A 13,141-nucleotide genomic window follows, 5' to 3' on the forward strand; every position below is an offset into this window, starting at 1 on the left:
TCACGGTTAATCTGATGTGTGGGACGCAGGTAGCAGTAAGTGAAGACTGCAGTCACTGCATTGTTATCCAGTCAGTGATCATGTCTAACCATGCATCCTCTCCCTCCTGTTCTGAGTTGTGTTACTGATGCCTCTTCCCTCTGCTGTTCTGAGTTGTGTTACTGGTGCTGTGGGGACTCTTTCCTCTGCTGTTCTGAGTTGTGTTACTGGTGCTGTGGGGACTCTTCCCTCTGCTGTTTCTGAGTGCTGTGACTCTTTCCTCTGCTGTTCTGATGCTGTGGGGACTCTTGCTGTTCCTCTGCTGTTCTGAGTTGTATTACTGGTGCTGTGGGGACTCTTCCTCTGCTGTTCTGAGTTGTGTTACTGGTGCTGTGGGGACTCTTCCTCTGCTGTTCTGAGTTGTTACTGGTGCTGTGGGGACTCTTCCCTCTGCTGTTCTGAGTTGTATTACTGGTGCTGTGGGGACTCTTCTTCCCTCTGCTGTTCTGAGTTGTGTTACTGGACTCTTCCTCTGCTGTTCTGGGGACTGGGGACTCTTCCTCTGCTGTTCTGAGTTGTGCTTACTGGTGCTGGGGACTCTTCCCTCTGCTGTTCTGAGTTGTGTTACTGGTGCTGGACTCTTCCCTCTGCTGTTCTGGGACTGGTGCTGTGGGGACTCTTCCCTCTGCTGTTCTGAGTTGTGTTACTGGTGCTGTTCTGAGGGACTCTTCCTCTGCTGTTCTGAGTTGTGTTACTGGTGCTGTGGGGACTCTTCCCTCTGCTGTTCTTGGTGCTGTGGGGACTCTGCTGTTCTGAGTTGTGTTACTGGGACTCTTCCCTCTGCTGTGGGGTCTTACTGGTCTGGGGACTCTTCCCTCTGCTGTTCTGAGTTGTATTACTGTGCTGTGGGGACTCTTCCCTCTGCTGTTCTGAGTTGTGTTACTGGTGCTGTGGGGACTCTTTCCTCTGCTGTTCTGAGTTGTGTTACTGGTGCTGTGGGGACTCTTCCCTCTGGTGCTGGGGACTCTTCCCTCTGCTGTTCTGAGTTGTATTACTGGTGCTGTGGGGACTCTTCCCTCTGCTGTTCTGAGTTGTGTTACTGGTGCTGTGGGGACTCTTCCCTCTGCTGTTCTGAGTTGTGTTACTGGTGCTGTGGGGACTCTTCCCTCTGCTGTTCTGAGTTGTGTTACTGGTGCTGTGGGGACTCTTCCCTCTGCTGTTCTGAGTTGTGTTACTGGTGCTGTGGGGACTCTTCCCTCTGCTGTTCTGAGTTGTGTTACTGGTGCTGAGGGACTCTTCCTCTGCTGTTCTGAGTTGTGTTACTGGTGCTGTGGGGACTCTTCCCTCTGCTGTTCTGAGTTGTGTTACTGGTGCTGTGGGGACTCTGGTGCTGTGGGGACTCTTCCCCTGCTGTTCTGTTCTGGTGCTGTGGGGACTCTTCCCTCTGCTGTTTGAGTTGAGTGCTGTGGGGACTCTTCCCTCTGCTGTTCTGAGTTGTATTACTGATGCTGTGGGGACTCTTCCCTCTGCTGTTCTGAGTTGTATTACTTGTGCTGTGGGGACTCTTCCCTCTGCTGTTCTGAGTTGTATTACTGGTGCTGTGGGGACTCTTCCCTCTGCTGTTCTGAGTTGTGTTACTGGTGCTGTGGGGACTCTGTGGGGACTCTTCCTCTGCTGTTCTGAGTTGTGTTACTGGTGCTGTGGGGACTCTTCCCTCTGCTGTTCTGAGTTGTGTTACTGGTGCTGTGGGGACTCTTCCCTCTGCTGTTCTGAGTTGTATTACTGGTGTATTACTGGTGCTGTGGGGACTCTTCCCTCTGCTGTTCTGAGTTGTATTACTGGTGCTGTGGGGACTCTCTGCTGTTCTGAGTTGTATTACTGGTGGTGGGGACTCTTCCCTCTGCTGTTCTGAGTATTACTGTGACTCTTCCCTCTGCTGTTCTTTTGTTACTGATGGGGACTCTTCCCTCTGCTGTTCTGCTGTGGGGAGTGTGTATTACTGGTGTTACTGGTGCTGTGGGGACTCTTCCTCTGCTGTTCTGAGTTGTATTACTGGTGCTGTGGGGACTCTGCTGTTCTGAGTTGTATTACTGCTGGGGACCCTTCCCTCTCTGAGTTGTATTACTGGTGCTGTGACTCTTCCCTCTGCTGGGACTCTTCCCTCTGCTGTTCTGAGTTGTATTACTGGTGCTGTGGGGACTCTTCCCTCTGCTGTTCTGAATTGTATTACTGGTGCTGTGGGGACTCTTCCCTCTGCTGTTCTGAGTTGTATTACTGGTGCTGTGGGGACTCTTCCTCTGCTGTTCTGAGTTGTATTACTGGTGCTGTGGGACTCTTCCCTCTGCTGTTCTGAGTTGTATTACTGGTGCTGGGGACTCTTCCCTCTGCTGTTCTGAGTTGTATTACTGGTGCTGTGGGGTACTGGTGCTTGGGGACTGAGTTGTATTACTGGTGCTGGGGACTCTTCCCTCTGCTGTTCTGAGTTGTATTACTGGTGCTGTGGGGACTCTTCCCTCTGCTGTTCTGAGTTGTATTACTGGTGCTGTGGGGACTCTTCCCTCTGCTGTTCTGAGTTGTATTACTGGTGCTGTGGGGACTCTTCCCTCTGCTGTTCTGAGTTGTATTACTGGTGCTGTGGGGACTCTTCCCTCTGCTGTTCTGAGTTGTGTTACTGGTGCTGTGGGGACTCTTCCCTCTGCTGTTCTGAGTTGTATTACTGGTGCTGTGGGGACTCTTCCCTCTGCTGTTCTGAGTTGTGCTTACTGGTGCTGTGGGGACTCTTCCCTCTGCTGTTCTGAGTTGTGTTACTTCTGTGGGGACTCTTCCCTCTGCTGTTCTGAGTTGTTACTGGTGCTGTGGGGACTCTTCCCTCTGCTGTTCTGAGTTGTGTTACTGATGTTGTGGGGACTCTTCCCTCTGCTGTTCTGAGTTGTGTTACTGGTGCTGTGGGGACTCTTCCCTCTGCTGTTCTGATTACTGGTGCTGTGGGGACTCTTCCCTCTGCTGTTCTGAGTTGTGTTACTGGTGCTGTGGGGACTCTTCCCTCTGCTGTTCTGAGTTGTGTTACTGGTGCTGTGGGGACTCTTCCCTCTGCTGTTCTGAGTTGTATTACTGGTGCTGTGGGGACTCTTCCCTCTGCTGTTCTGAGTTGTATTACTGGTGCTGTGGGGACTCTTCCCTCTGCTGTTCTGAGTTGTGTTACTTGCTGTGGGGACCTTCTGCTGTTCTGAGTTGTATTACTGGACTCTTCCCTCTGCTGTTCTGAGTTGTGTTACTGTTCTTGGGGACTCTTCCCTCTGCTGTTCTGAGTTGTATTACTGGTGTCTGTGTTCTGGGACTGCTTCCCTCTGCTGTTCTGAGTTGTATTACTGGTGCTGTGGGGACTCTTCCCTCTGCTGTTCTGAGTTGTGTTACTTGTGGGGACTCTTCCCTCTGCTGTTCTGGGTATTACTCATCCTCTTCCCTCTGCTGTTCTGAGTTGTATTACTGGTGTTCTGTGGGGACTCTTCCCTCTGCTGTTCTGAGTTGTATTACTGGTGCTGTGGGGACTCTTCCCTCTGCTGTTCTGAGTTGTATTACTGGTGCTGTGGGGACTCTTCCCTCTGCTGTTCTGAGTTGTATTACTGGTGCTTCCCTCTGCTGTTCTGGGGACTCTGTGGGGACTCTTCCCTCTGCTGTTCTGAGTTGTATTACTGGTGCTGTGGGGACTCTTCCCTCTGCTGTTCTGAGTTGTATTACTGGTGCTGTGGGGACTCTTCCCTCTGCTGTTCTGAGTTGTATTACTGGTGCTGTGGGGACTCTTCCCTCTGCTGTTCTGAGTTGTATTACTGGTGCTGTGGGGACTCTTCCCTCTGCTGTTCTGAGTTGTATTACTGGTGCTGTGGGGACTCTTCCCTCTGCTGTTCTGAGTTGTATTACTGGTGCTGTGGGGACTCTTCCCTCTGCTGTTCTGAGTTGTATTACTGGTGCTGTGGGGACTCTTCCTCTGCTGTTCTGAGTTGTATTACTGGTGCTGGGGACTCTTCCCTCTGCTGTTCTTGTATTACTGGTGCTGTGGGGACTCTTCCCTCTGCTGTTCTGAGTTGTATTACTGGTGCTGTGGGGACTCTTCCCTCTGCTGTTCTGAGTTGTATTACTGGTGCTGGGACTCTTCCCTCTGCTGTTCTGAGTTGTATTACTGGTGCTGTGGGGACTCTTCCCCTCTGCTGTTCTGAGTTGTATTACTGGTGCTGTGGGGACTCTTCCCTCTGCTGTTCTGAGTTGTATTACTGGTGCTGTGGGGACTCTTCCCTCTGCTGTTCTGAGTTGTATTACTGGTGCTGTGGGGACTCTTCCTCTGCTGTTCTGAGTTGTATTACTGGTGCTGTGGGGACTCTTCCCTCTGCTGTTCTGAGTTGTATTACTGGTGCTGTGGGGACTCTTCCCTCTGCTGTTCTGAGTTGTGTTACTGGTGTTGTGGGGACTCTTCCCTCTGCTGTTCTGAGTTGTATTACTGGTGCTGTGGGGACTCTTCCCTCTGCTGTTCTGAGTTGTATTACTGGTGCTGTGGGGACTCTTCCCTCTGCTGTTCTGAGTTGTATTACTGGTGCTGTGGGGACTCTTCCCTCTGCTGTTCTGAGTTGTATTACTGGTGCTGTGGGGACTCTTCCTCTGCTGTTCTGAGTTGTATTACTGGGGACTCTTCCCTCTGCTGTTCTGAGTTGTATTACTGGTGCTGGGGAGTTGTATTACTGGTGCTGTGGGGACTCTTCCCTCTGCTGTTCTGAGTTGTATTACTGGTGCTGTGGGGACTCTTCCCTCTGCTGTTCTGAGTTGTATTACTGGTGCTGTGGGGACTCTTCCCTCTGCTGTTCTGAGTTGTATTACTGGTGTATTACTGTGCTGGGACTCTTTCCTCTGCTGTTCTGAGTTGTATTACTGGTTGGGGACTCTTCCCTCTGCTGTTCTGTTGTATTACTGCTGCAGGTGGGGACTCTTCCCTCTGCTGTTCTGAGTTGTATTACTGGTGTATTACTGGTGTGGGGACTCTTTCCTCTGCTGTTCTGCTGTTTGTATTACTGGTGCTGTGGGGACTCTTCCCTCTGCTGTTCTGAGTTGTATTACTGGTGAGTTGTATTACTGTGGGGACTCTTCCCTCTGCTGTTCTGAGTTGTATTACTGGTGACTCTTCCCTCTGCTGTTCTGGGACTCTCTTCCCTCTGCTGTTCTGAGTTGTATTACTGGTGTGGGGACTCTTCCTCTGCTGTTCTGAGTTGTGTTACTGATGCTGTGGGGACTCTTCCCTCTGCTGTTCTGAGTTGTGTTACTGGTGCTGTGGGGACTCTTCCCTCTGCTGTTCTGAGTTGTATTACTGGTGCTGTGGGGACTCTTCCCTCTGCTGTTCTGAGTTGTGCTTACTGTGTTATGCTGTGGGGACTCTTCCCTCTGCTGTTCTGAGTTGTGTTACTGATGCTGTGGGGACTGGTGCTGTGGGGACTCTTCCCTCTGCTGTTCTGAGTTACTGTGCTGTGGGGACTCTTCCTCTGCTGTTCTGAGTTGTGTTACTGGTGCTGTGGGGACTCTTCCCTCTGCTGTTCTGAGTTGTGTTACTGGTGCTGTGGGGACTCTTCCCTCTGCTGTTCTGAGTTGTGTTACTGATGCTGTGGGGACTCTTCCCTCTGCTGTTCTGAGTTGTATTACTGGTGCTGTGGGGACTCTTCCTCTGCTGTTCTGAGTTGTATTACTGGTGAGTTGTGTTACTGGTGCTGGGGACTCTTTCCTCTGCTGTTCTGAGTTGTGTTACTGGTGCTGTGGGGACTCTTCCTCTGCTGTTCTGGTGTGTTACTGTGCTGGGACTCTTCCCTCTGCTGTTCTGAGTTGTATTACTGGTGCTGTGGGGACTCTTCCCTCTGCTGTTCTGAGTGGTATTACTGGTGCTGTGGGGACTCTTCCCTCTGCTGTTCTGAGTTGTATTACTGGTGCTGTGGGGACTCTTCCCTCTGCTGTTTGTTGTATTATGGGGACTCTTTCCTCTGCTGTTCTGAGTTGTATTACTGGTGCTGTGGGGACTCTTCCCTCTGCTGTTCTGACTGGTGCTGTTCTATTACTGGTGCTGTGGGGACTCTTCCCTCTGCTGTTCTGAGTTGTATTACTGGTGCTGTGGGGACTCTTCCCTCTGCTGTTCTGAGTTGTATTACTGGTGCTGTGGGGACTCTTCCCTCTGCTGTTCTGAGTTGTGTTACTGGTGCTGGGGGACTCTTCCCTCTGCTGTTCTGAGTTGTGTTACTGGTGCTGTGGGGACTCTTCCCTCTGCTGTTCTGAGTTGTATTACTTGTGCTTGGGGACTCTTCCCTCTGCTGTTCTGAGTTGTATTACTGGTGCTGTGGGGACTCTTCCCTCTGCTGTTCTGAGTTGTATTACTGGTGCTGTGGGGACTCTTCCCTCTGCTGTTCTGAGTTGTGTTACTGATGCTGTGGGGACTCTTCCTCTGCTGTTCTGAGTTGTATTACTGGTGCTGTGGGGACTCTTCCCTCTGCTGTTCTGAGTTGTATTACTGGTGCTGTGGGGACTCTTCCCTCTGCTGTTCTGAGTTGTATTACTGGTGCTGTGGGGGGACTCTTCCCTCTGCTGTTCTGAGTTGTATTACTGTTGTGTTACTGTGGGGACTCTTCCCTCTGCTGTTCTGAGTTGTGTTACTGGTGCTGGGGACTCTTCCCTCTGCTGTTCTGAGTTGTATTACTGGTGCTGTGGGGACTCTTCCCTCTGCTGTTCTGAGTTGTGTTACTGGTGCTATGGGGACTCTTCCCTCTGCTGTTCTACTGATGCTGTGGGGACTCTTCCCTCTGCTGTTCTGTGTGTTACTGGTGCTGTGGGGACTCTTCCCTCTGCTGTTCTGAGTTGTATTACTGGTGCTGTGGGGACTCTTCCCTCTGCTGTTCTGAGTTGTATTACTGGTGCTGTGGGGACTCTTCCCTCTGCTGTTCTGAGTTGTATTACTGGTGCTGTGGGGACTCTTCCCTCTGCTGTTCTGAGTTGTATTACTGGTGCTGTGGGGACTCTTTCCTCTGCTGTTCTGAGTTGTATTACTGGTGCTATGGGGACTCTTCCCTCTGCTGTTCTGAGTTGTGTTACTGGTGCTGTGGGGACTCTTCCCTCTGCTGTTCTGAGTTGTATTACTGGTGCTGTGGGGACTCTTCCCTCTGCTGTTCTGAGTTGTATTACTGGTGCTGTGGGGACTCTTCCCTCTGCTGTTCTGAGTTGTGTTACTGATGTTGTGGGGACTCTTCCCTCTGCTGTTCTGAGTTGTATTACTGGTGCTGTGGGGACTCTTCCCTCTGCTGTTCTGAGTTGTATTACTGGTGCTGTGGGGACTCTTCCCTCTGCTGTTCTGAGTTGTATTACTGGTGCTATGGGGACTCTTCCCTCTGCTGTTCTGAGTTGTATTACTGGTGCTGTGGGGACTCTTCCCTCTGCTGTTCTGAGTTGTATTACTGGTGCTGTGGGGACTCTTCCCTCTGCTGTTCGGAGTTGTATTACTGGTGCTGTGGGGACTCTTCCCTCTGCTGTTCTGAGTTGTATTACTGGTGCTGTGGGGACTCTTTCCTCTGCTGTTCTGAGTTGTGTTACTGGTGCTGTGGGGACTCTTCCCTCTGCTGTTCTGAGTTGTATTACTGGTGCTGTGGGGACTCTTCCCTCTGCTGTTCTGAGTTGTATTACTGATGTTGTGGGGACTCTTCCCTCTGCTGTTCTGAGTTGTATTACTGATGCTGTGGGGACTCTTCCCTCTGCTGTTCTGAGTTGTATTACTGGTGCTGTGGGGACTCTTCCCTCTGCTGTTCTGAGTTGTATTACTGGTGCTGTGGGGACTCTTCCCTCTGCTGTTCTGAGTTGTGTTACTGATGCTGTGGGGACTCTTCCCTCTGCTGTTCTGAGTTGTATTACTGGTGCTGTGGGGACTCTTCCCTCTGAGTTGTATTACTGGTGCTGTGGGGACTCTTCCCTCTGCTGTTCTGAGTTGTATTACTGGTGCTGTGGGGACTCTTCCCTCTGCTGTTCTGTTGTGTTACTTGCTGGGGACTCTTCCCTCTGCTGTTCTGTTGTGTTACTGATGCTGTGGGGACTCATCCCAGTGCCATGGAGTGTGACCCTGTCTCATTGCTAATGCATGAGTTAGGGCTGAGCGGGCGACTGCAGACCTGAGTGTGTGTGTGTATCACACTGGCCTTATCAAACATGCATAAGCCCTCTGCAGTTGTGGGAACGCTAGCTGACAGGTGAGCTGGTACACCTGAGACAGAGTCCAATATAGAGCCACTGCCCTTTGGTATTTACCTCAATACAGAACAGGTCACCTGAGAGGGAGGGAGGTACCACTGTAGCATTGTACAGCTCTGCCATACTGGGGGTGTTAAAGGTCTGTTAGAGCTGAGGTGTAATGTCAAGAGAATTGTGTGTTTCCTATGACAAGAGTGTTTTGAAGGCTTCGTGAATGCTACATTAAGGTTTAGTTTATCGTCAAGGTGTACAACATTGCCAGCTAAGAGCTGATGTGAATAAATAAACAATAATTAAATAAATAAATCAATCATGTGACATGGTGTGATTCATGTCTGTGTGGAGGGAGGGAGCATCAGTCGGTCACAGCCAGGTAAAAGACTCAGGAGCCTTGGTCAGGGACAGGGTCAGACAGGTCTGGACCCGGAGCAATGATGACTGGTCTCTGTAGCCGGGTAGCTATGCTCACCGTACGTCGACAATTGTCCAAAGTAACCTTGTAGTACTCCCGAGCATCGGCGCTCGTCCTCTGTCATCTCAGGTGTCCTCTCTTGGCTCTTGCTTTAGGCTTCTCCGCTCAACCTTTAACTCAGAGCATCCAGCTCGCCAGCTGCTAATTAGCTAGCTAGCCAGCCAAACCAACTATCCATCCAACTGACTTGTTTGACAGTTTTGAAATGCTGTGGTGGCCATAAAAAAACGAAACATTTACGCATTTTTCCCGTTATAAAACAGACCTGTTGTAAAACTGTACAAGCGTGAACGAGCATTTAAACTCCGAAGGAATAATGCCCATAATTCACCTTGTATGGTGACAATAACGCCCTTTTTGCTGTATACTTTGGAAGGATTGGAATTAGGCCAAGACATTTGCTGTCGGCCTTCTGACCGTTTCTAAAACAGAAAAAAAATGCTCATTATTTTTTACCTGTAAACAGATCGTTTGAAATCAATAAATGTTTTGCATTTACGTTCTCAGAACCTAAATATGCTGCACTGCTCACAAATTCTGAAATATTGGTTTACTCAGATTTTTTAAAAACTACAGTAGGCCTACTTACAGTGGTAGTCTTCACACTTCAATGCAAAAGATCAACTGTCTGTTCACCTGTATGTTATAAACCGCGCTCCCATTCGGATGCATGGAGCAAAAATGTTAAATAGAATATCTAATAGGCCCAATTAAATTAGATATGCGCATGGTAATTTGTTGTACGGCTACTTCATGGTCAGAAAAGGTGAGGAATTTATTCTGCAATGGTTATGATATGTATTGCGTTTGTAAATGAAATGCCTCCGCTACGCAATGCATTTTACGTCACAGTATGCTATTCAGACGGAGTCGACAAAAGGTCAATGGAAATGTGAACCGTCTGTTCGAGCACTTCGGATTGGCTTGCATTGGGCAAAATACTTAAACATACCGGTAGCTTTTCTGTTTACTACTGTGATGTGAGTCCAATTAAAAGAAACGAATGGTAGCCTATCCTAACTTGTTGTTGGCCTATAGGCTACTTCGCGAGTATTGAAACCATCAGTCAGAAAAGATGAGGAATTTATTCTGCAATGGTCATGGAAATGACAGATTTCAAATTATTTTAGAATGCAAAGATAAAATAAATCGATTCTCTTTAATCTCACTAACAGCCATTAATTCTATCGTTATATTTAGCTACCTGTTTTTTGTTATGAATAAGTCATCGTATATTCATGTACAAGGCTACTAGGTTACTTTTGTATATTTGCAATACAAAACTTTAACCTCTACAAACTGTGCGTAAACATGGTCTAAAGTTTGCGGGAGGATAAACACACACAATCTCATGTCAAGTTCAGTTTTTTTTTAGAAATGCCTACCTGGTGTATGCATGTTTTGGGGCATATTTTGTGCACCATTCATAAATGAGGCCCCTGGAGAGTATGAACTTGAGCAAGCATACTTAACAGACTACCATCCCAACCACACTAAAAGTGCATGGTTAGAGTTGGCTCCAGAGTGTGAAAGACCCACCTAGTTCAAGTAGAGTGGCCTGCTTAGAAAGAGACTACAGCCCTCTAACAATGTACAATCCTATAGGTCCACACATATCACTGGATCAACTCCATTTAGTAAGAGAGACACCCACACTCCAATGACATCATCTCTACACACTGGCCTATACATGATCATTTGAATTAAGGACACAGCGAGTGGCACGTTTGGTCAACGGAGTCCAAGTCCCAAACAGTACCCTATTCCCTCTATAGTGCACTACTTTTGACCAGAGTCCTATGGATAACCCTATGAGTCCCGGTCAAAAGTAGTGCACTTAGGGAAAGTGTGCCATGTGGGACTCTGACTGACATTCTGTGCTTCAGTTAGAGCTGCCCTCCCCACATCTAAGACTTGGTGTCTGTTCATGTTATGCTCTTAGGTCTTTGTCCCCCAGGGGGTTATGGGTAACTGTACACGCCTGGTGATTGTTGGAGGGGGAGAGAGACCCTGGCATGCTTTAGTGCAGGCCTGTCGAGTACTATAAAGAGAGGGAGGGGATGGAGAGGTGGAGGGGGGAGAGAGACCCTGGCACGCTTTAGTGCAGGCCTGTCGAGTACTATAAAGAGAGGGAGGGGATGGAGAGGTGGAGGGGGGAGAGAGACCCTGGCACGCTTTAGTGCAGGCCTGTCGAGTACTATAAAGAGAGGGAGGGGATGGAGAGGTGGAGGGGGGAGAGAGACCCTGGCACGCTTTAGTGCAGGCCTGTCGAGTACTATAAAGAGAGGGAGGGATGGAGAGGTGGAGGGGGAGAGAGTCCCGCACACTTTAGTGCAGGCCTGTCGAGTACTATAAAGAGAGGGAGGGGATGGAGAGGTGGAGGGGGGAGAGAGACCCTGGCACGCTTTAGTGCAGGCCTGTCGAGTACTATAAAGAGAGGGAGGGGATGGAGAGGTGGAGGGGGGAGAGAGACCCTGGCACGCTTTAGTGCAGGCCGTACTATAAAGAGAGAGGGAGGGGATGGAGAGGTGGAGGGGGGAGAGAGACCCTGGCACGCTTTAGTGCAGGCCTGTCGAGTACTATAAAGAGAGGGAGGGGATGGAGAGGTGGAGGGGAAGTTGAGAGATTCAGAGGTTTAAAAAGAGGCACCACTGAACCATTAGCCTAGAACTCATAACCTAACGAGGGAAGAACCACCTTTAGATTGAGACAACACGACAGACTTAGCAGAGGTAGCATCAACACGACAGACTTAGCAGACTTAGCATCAACATGACAGACTTAGCATCAACATGACAGACTTGGCATCAACATGACAGACTTGGCATCAACATGACAGACTTGGCATCAACATGACAGACTTAGCATCAACATGACAGACTTAGCATCAACATGACAGACTTAGCAGAGGTGGCATCAACATGACAGACTTGGCATCAACATGACAGACTTGGCATCAACATGACAGACTTAGCATCAACATGACAGACTTAGCAGAGGTAGCATCAACATGACAGACTTGGCATCAACATGACAGACTTAGCAGAGGTAGCATCAACATGACAGACTTGGCATCAACATGACAGACTAGCAGAGGTAGCATCAACATGACAGACTTAGCAGAGGTAGCATCAACATGACAGACTTGGCATCAACATGACAGACTTGGCATCAACATGACAGACTTAGCAGAGGTAGCATCAACATGACAGACTTAGCAGAGGTAGCATCAACATGACAGACTTAGCAGAGGTAGCATCAACATGACAGACTTGGCATCAACATGACAGACTTAGCAGAGGTAGCATCAACATGACAGACTTAGCAGAGGTAGCATCAACATGACAGACTTGGCATCAACATGACAGACTTAGCAGAGGTAGCATCAACATGACAGACTTAGCATCAACATGACAGACTTAGCAGAGGTAGCATCAACATGACACTTAGCATCAACATGACTTGGCATCAACATGACAGACTTAGCAGGGGCATCAACATGACAGACTTAGCAGAGGTAGCATCAACATGACAGACTGAGCAGAGGTAGCATCAACATGACAGACTTCAGAGGTCGCAAGCTAAAAGGTCAATAGGAGATTGGTATCAAAACAGACACAGAGTTCACCCACAGACAGAGCTAGCTGATGGATGACCACTGTTCCGGACCCCAGCAGAGCATCCGGAACAACAAGGAACCCAGAGAGAGATGAGACTGTGGGGGAAAACACAGTCTTCCTGCCTGGCTGCTGCAGTGTAATCATGTAAATTTTACACTTTATCCACAACTGGTATTACAGTGGAGCAAGAATACACGAACCAGGAAGTAACCTTTAGCGTGATTTAGTTTAATTTGACTATTGGTCAAATGGCAATAACGGAGTACATTGAAAACCAACTCCAGCACACTTGACGATCTTGATGCTCCACACACAGATTTAATCAATGTCTATACCAACGACTGGTCAATTGACCTCCATCAATAAGAGACTATAACAAGCCTTCCAAGTGGCGTAGTGCAGTGTCCAGGCTCTGTCGCAGCCGGCCGCGACCGGGAGACCCGTCGTCCGGGTTAGGGTTTGGCAGGCAGGAATATCCCCGTCTCATCGCGCAATAGCGACTCCTGTGGCAGGCCGGGCGCAGTGCACGCTGACACGGTCGCCAGGTGTACGGTGTTTCCTCCGACACATTGGTGTGGCTGGCTTCCGGGTTAAGTGAGCAGTGTGTCAAGAAGCAGTGCGGCTTGGTTGGGTTGTGTTTCGGAGGAAGCATGGCTCTCGACCTTCGCCTCTCCCGAGTCCGTACGGGAGTTGCAGCAATGAGACAAGACTAACTACTACCAGTGGGATACCACGAAATTGGGGTGAAAAATACACACAAAAAAAAATAATAATATTAGACTATAACACAGGCTAAAGTTACAGATCAATATTAGAC

The 13,141-nt window shown here is 49.2% G+C and overlaps 1 protein-coding gene across 6 annotated transcripts in view; it reads right to left on the minus strand.

Moving 5' to 3' along the window:
• The window catches only part of LOC127923153 (uncharacterized), a 37,740-nt gene that overhangs the window by 7,252 nt on the left and 17,347 nt on the right, over positions 1 to 13,141 (minus strand). The window contains exon 1 of one of the 6 annotated variants that reach the window (XM_052507097.1): positions 9,294 to 9,318. The exons of 4 other annotated variants lie outside the window; for them this stretch is intronic. The gene's annotated coding sequence lies outside the window, so the exon portion shown is untranslated. Of the gene's footprint in view, positions 1 to 8,701; positions 8,818 to 9,293; positions 9,319 to 13,141 lie in introns of those variants that run through there. One more of the 6 variants, XM_052507095.1, reaches the window with a different exon arrangement.

Source organism: Oncorhynchus keta, unplaced genomic scaffold (genome assembly GCF_023373465.1).
Source record: "Oncorhynchus keta strain PuntledgeMale-10-30-2019 unplaced genomic scaffold, Oket_V2 Un_contig_28553_pilon_pilon, whole genome shotgun sequence".
Taxonomy (NCBI): Eukaryota; Metazoa; Chordata; class Actinopteri; order Salmoniformes; family Salmonidae; genus Oncorhynchus; species Oncorhynchus keta.